The sequence below is a fragment of the Mustela nigripes genome, chromosome 10, assembly GCF_022355385.1.
Source record: "Mustela nigripes isolate SB6536 chromosome 10, MUSNIG.SB6536, whole genome shotgun sequence".
Classification (NCBI taxonomy): Eukaryota; Metazoa; Chordata; class Mammalia; order Carnivora; family Mustelidae; genus Mustela; species Mustela nigripes.
The window spans coordinates 37,772,124-37,778,784 of NC_081566.1; positions in this window are offsets into that span (position 1 = coordinate 37,772,124).

The window sequence follows — 6,661 nt, forward strand, 5'->3', positions numbered from 1 at the left end:
CTAGATGTCCATCAACAGATGAATGGACAAAGAAGATGTGGCATATACAAACAATGGAAATATTATGCATCCATCAAAAGAAATGAAATCTTGCCATTTGTGCGATGTGGATGGAGCTAGAGGGTATTATGCTGAGCAAAATAAGTCAATCAGAGAAAGACAATTATATGATCTCCCTGATATGAGGAAGTTGAGAGTCAACATGGGAGGGTTGGGGGTAGGAAAAGAGTAAATGAAACAAGATGGGATCAGGAGGGAGACGAACCATAAGAGACTCTTAATCTCACAAAACAAACTGAAGGTTACTGGGGGTAAGGGGGTAAGGAGAGGGTGGTGGGGTTATGGACACTGGGGAAGGTATGTGCTATGGTGAGTACTATGAAGTGTGTAAACCTGGCGATTCACAGACCTGTACCCCTGGGGCTAATAATACATTATATGTTAATAAAAAAAATAAAATAAAAATTTAAAAAGTGAACAATGACAAAAGAAAGGTGGGGATTTCAAACACAGGGAGCAATGTGAGCAGGGACATAGCACATTCTTGGAGCCTGAGTCCAGATCACAAAGAACAAAAGGGGAAGTTGCAAGAAGACACTGGAGATGTAAGTGAGAGCCAAGGCATGAAGGTTTTGTGAGCCAGCCACTGCTTGGGAGAAACAACACACTCAATTTCATGTATTTTCTCCCCTTTGCTTCATGCCCCTTAGACCTAGGAACCCAGCCATGAATTTTTTTTCTTCATATCTAATTAGAAATTCCACACAAAGCCACATTGGTATTTGCCTTAGGTACCAAAAAGTGGCAGCTGAGCTAAAAGGTGCTGCATATCTGCATCCAGAGAAGCTGCTGGACGTCACCAACTAACTCTAAGCCTTTGACTCCCACCAAAAGAGGAGAGTTGGATGCCAGTTAATGGACGATAAGATATCTAAGACATTAGCCTACATTCTTTTTTTCCTAACATGTTCCCTTTTACCTTCAAGCAGTTGGGGGTTCTATGATCTTTGCTACAGAGAAGGGATATAACAGAAGAAAAAAAAAATCTGGAACGAGATAAGCCTTCTAAAACCACATACCTTTAGAGAAACTAAAGAACTAGGGTTTGACTGTTTAATTTTAAATAAATTAATGTAAATAAGATTTAAAATTCTATTGCTCAGTCACACCAGCCACATTTCAAGTGTTCGGTAGACACACGTGACTGTCACACAAGCTGTACTGAACATTACTAGACTAGAGCAGAGGCAACATATTCATGAGAAGCAGAGGGACAAGACAAACAGAGTATATCCTCTAAGAAACTATCAGCTTCTATCTTTGAAATAGGAGAAAAAAAAAGACATTTATGTTCCCTCTTCCCTTAGTAACCACCCGAAAACAACCACAAAAATAAGAAATTAAAATGTAAATGCCATCACTGGTGAAACGATGAGATGCTGTAATCCCAAACCACAAAGTATGAAGAAAGTCAGCAAGGATGTAACAGACATGTGGAAAGACACCAGAAAGACATCTGTGGCTGCAGATTTTGGAAAAGCCTACAGAGCACAGTTGTCAAAGCAAGTAATCAAGGCTGAAGAGTGGCTCCAACAAGCCCTTTCCTTGAATGAGAATTTGGGAGGACTTGTGGAAGGAACTTCCTAGAATCACATCTGGCAAAGTGGAAAAGCAAGAATCTGGAGCTGAACAAGGACTGTTCAGATGCTTGGTCACTGCTGAAGGCCACCTGCCAGGAAGTAAGCTATGAAGAGAGGGGCTCTGGACAGCGAGCAAGCATGTAACCACACATCTCCTTCCACAGGGGAAAAATAAGTTTAAAAGAACTCAACTGCATAAACTTGTGCCATAAGGAAACTTCCTGAGAACCCAGGTCCTGATAGCCAGGAAACGGCCCTGGACTTGTTCTCCACAAACTTGCAAAGAGCTGGTCCAGAAAGAACTCATCTCCTTTAAAGATTAATCGTCATGATAACTATAACAATAAAATAAGCACAGGATCGACAAACAGGTAGTATAAAAAGAAGAAAAAGAACACGGGGTAGGGGTAAGGAGGGAAGGAAGAAGAGGAAGAAGAGAAAGAACAGGAAAAACAAATAGTTGAAAAAAATTCACCAAAAAACATTGTCATATTACAGATGAAAACTGATAACCAATGTATTTCCAGAAACCAAATAATATCTAATCATAATAATAATTCTTGGGATGCCTGGGTGGCACAGTCAGTCGGGCATCAGACCCTTGGTTTTGGCTTAGTTCGCGATCTCAGGGTCATGAGATCAAAGCCCGCATCAGACTCCAGGATCAGCGTGGAGCCTGCTTCAGATTCTCTCCCCCTCTCCCTCTGCCCCTCCCATTCATGCACACTCCCTCTCCCTCTCTCTGTCTCTCTCAAATAAGTAAATAAAATTTTAAAAAGTAATAATAATAATAGTTCTTTAAAACAAGAGCTAAAGTATGGATCAGAGAAGACAGTGGAAGGAAACAAAAGATGAGCCATCAGAGTTAAGGAAATATTGGAAGGAAAACCCCATCAAGTAAATGAAAGCCATGATGGAAACACAACAGAACATGCAACTGCATAAAACTTGGGAAATTAGAAAGAAATTTCTTTAAAAAGTGAGCAAAATAAAATAAAATGAACAATGAAGAATAAGATAAATAGAAAGGAAAAAATACATAATTTAAGGAAATATTTCTATACACAGGAAAACCATTATTGGAGAAACAGCAGTATTTCATGAATAAAAAAGGAGGTTATTAAGTGACTTTCAAAGTATGCACAGTGCACAGATACTGTCATCACCCCTCTCATGTTCCTTGGGTCTTTCAGTGTTTTCTCACAGACTTCACCAGTACCAATAATATGTCCATGCCTGAGGCGGTCCCTCTAACTACAGAAGACTTCTCTGCCCATATATGAGGTGAGCCAGAAGGGACAGACGATTAACAGTGATTATTAATCATTTTATTGTACTGGTTAATATTTACATCTTAATTAAAGTGAAAGGTAATGACTATAAATTTGAGTAGCCAGCTTAAGCCAGCTATGCCAGAAAAGGGCACTATTAATATGAGTAAGGTCCCAGGAGAGGCTCAATGGAAAAGCTCTATGGCACAGCCTGTAATTAATTCCCCTGAGAGTTTACAAGAAACTTCCTGGGGATCTGTGTGGACAGGGATGTAATATCTGGCCAAAAAAGGACTTCAGCACCCTCAGGACCTCTGGCAAAGATGTAGCACGGGTCAAGTACTGGACCTCCCATGAGAGTGTGGGAGGGAGGCAGACATTTCCCTTTCTTAGTTTATCACGCCAACTTCCAATTCTCAGAAGAAGGGTAGGTCATAACGGATCAGGCAGTGAAACAAGTGCACTCGGTGTAGATAGGTTGCAGGAATGGAACACAAAGGGAGATGACTCATTCTACCACGTAGTGACATTTACAGTGCAGTAGCATGCAAGTAGTATGGTACTAGGTCAAGGACAGACAAAAAACCCAATGGAACAGACCAAGAAATCAGACACGAATCCCCTCACATACATATATACATGAATATTTATAAAATTAGCACGCAGAGCAGTCTAGAAAGAGTGGTGTCTTCAATTAATGGTGCTGCTTCGATTAAATTTCAGATGGAAAACAATCAGAACTTGACAGCTAACTTAACAGTTAAGCATATATGTTTTAAAACAGTTTCAGTGGATTATAGACATAAATTTCAAGAGTAAAACAAGTGTTTAGAATGAAATATGGAGGGGCGTCTGGGTGGCTCAGTGGTTAAGTCCTCTGCCTTTGGCTCGGGTCATGGTCCCAGAGTCCTGGGATCGAGCCTCGCATTGGGCTTTCTGCTCAATGGGGAGCCTGCTCCCCGCCCCCCCGCCTGCCTCTCTGCCTACTTGTAATCTCTGTCTATCAAATAAATAAATTTTTTAAAAATCTAAAAAAAAAAAGAATGAAATATGGAGGTTTTGGACTAGGGAAAGATTAATTTTAAATGGAACACAAAAATAACCAGCGTTAAAGGAAATTTGACAAATGACATCAATTGAATAAAGAATAAACATTAAACAAATTCTGTTCTATTAAAAGAATGTAAAAACCCACCATCAAGTGGGGAAGGCATTTAAAACACAAATAACTTTTTAAAAGGGCTCATATTCAGAATACATAAATGAGCTTTACAAATCAAAAAAAGAAAAATACAGAAACTCTAAAAAAAAAATGATGTCTTGGGTGGTTGGGTTATGGACATTGGGGAAGGTAGGTGTGCTGTGGTGAGTGCTGTGAAGTGTAAATCTGTGTAAATCTGGCAATTCACAGACTTGTATCCCTGGGGCTAATAATAAATTATATGTTTTTAAAAAGTCATGTGTTATCTGTTTGGGCTGCTATACAAAACATCAGATACAGGGTGAATTAGAAACAACAGAAATTTATTGCTTACAGTTCTGGAGGCTGAAAGTCCAAGATCAAGGTGTCAGCATGGTCTTGTTCTGGTGAGGGCTGACATCCTGGTTCACAGCCTGCACATTCTTGCTGTGTCCTCTCTGTGTCCAGGGCTAGGGAGCTCTGTGGACTATCTCTCTCTTTCCTATTGAAGTATAATTGGAATAAAATATCTTATTAGTTTCAGGTGTACATCACAGTAATTCAATATTTTTATATATTGTGAAATGACCTCCACGATGTCCAGTTACCATCAGTCACCATACAAAGTTATGACAATTATTGACTACACTTTCTATGCTGTACATTACACAGTATTTCTCTTATAAAAGCATTAATCCCATCATGGGAGCTCCACTCTCATGATCTAAAACCTATATCCAAAGGGGATACACCATCCCCTTTGGAGGTTAGGATATCAATATATGAATTTGAGGGGAACACAAACATTCAGACCATAGCACCTGATCAAGCACTCCCCAAAGGGAAAAACAAAAACCAACCATTCAATTGACATGAAAACTTCAAAAGAGATCCAGGAACTGAGACTTGAAGTACAACGAGTGACCACTAACAAGTCCACCGCAATGGCCAAAATTAAAAGGTCTGGCAATACGAAGAGTTGAAGTATAAAATGCTGTGCAATGACTGCTTTCATACTTTGTTTATGGGAATATAAATTTATGCAACTACTCTCAAAACCAGTTTGATGTTATTTTAGCTAAAGGTGACCTTATAACTTTAGCCTTATAACCAGCAATTCTATTCCTAGTATATACCCTAAAATGAGGGCGAGCAAACTAGGGCTCTATAAAAATAAAGTTTTATTGGAACACAGTATACATATTCACTTATATATGTCTATAGGTGCTTTCTCACAGATTTTAGTAGTTAAGACAGAGCTCATATGATCTAAAAAACTAAAATATTTACTATCTGACCCATTATAGAAAAAGCTCTTCCCTAAAGAAATGCATAGGGATACACAGAAGATTATATAGGAATATGACAGCAAAATGATATTCATAGTAGTCCCAAACTAGAAACAAGCTTAGCATCCATCAACAGTATCATGGATAAATTCTGGTATATGAATATATATATTATAATACTATGGAACAATAATATGAACAAACCTAGTTGGTTATTACCAACATTTATGTATGAACCTCATACTAAAGCCAAACACAAAATAATATATACTCTATAATTCCACTTACACAAAGTTCAAAAAAGGTAACAGTAAATCATAGTGTTTAAAGATCCACATCAGTTGGTTAAAAAAAAAAAAAGGCAAATAAGCTATTACCATAAAAAGCAGAGTAGTGCTTACCTTTAATGGAAAGGAGTGAACAGGATTAGGAAGAAACAAGCAAGGAGCTTGAGGATGCTGACAATGTTTTGGGGAATGTTTGTTTTATACGAATTATTTCAGCTATTTGTATGTTTTATGCATTCTGCTGTGTATACGCTAATTTTCACAACAAAGTTTAAAACAAGGATTTATAAGCCCTATGCAGAGTTTGCTACTTGTAATCTATAAGCCTGGCTTTAGGGTGACTGGCTGGACTGTTTCACAGGCATCTTTTGATGTAGAATTTTTAGGGTTCTGAACAACCCCCCACCCCCGCCCCGCTCTGACTCCCCACACAGAAGCCTGTCTCAACTTCCTGCCTGGTGTTCTGGAATCCAAACCAGGTCATGGAGGGCTATGGAGGGCCAGCATTCAGAGGCGTAGGTTTACTTGTTCCCTTGGGATGGGTGGTGGAGTGTCCACTCCCTCAACTCTCCCCAGGGCCCCCCAAGTATACATGTGTGGTTTTACCCTCTCCATAGCATTAGCCTCAAAGCAAAGGAGTTGAAAATGGACAGTCACCAAGCAAAAGAGCTAAGGATCTAGTTGTTTCTTGAACAGTTTTCAGTAAATTCTTACTTTGGCTCCCTAATGCCTTTTTATTCCCACTTCTTGAACCACCTTGTACTGAACATTTCTGACCTTTTAAGGATTCTATATCTCATTAGGTCTGAGCTTTCCACATTTTGAGTAGGGCTTGATGTTTTCAGGTCTGTCAAGTCTGTTATCACTCAACCATCTGCTTTCTGGCACTGACATGTTCTACTCTGTCCCATTTTCTCCACCCTGGTTATGGTTAGATATTTTTTCTTAAATCTCTATACTGTATTTTCACTGCAGTTCCAAAATAAATAAAATT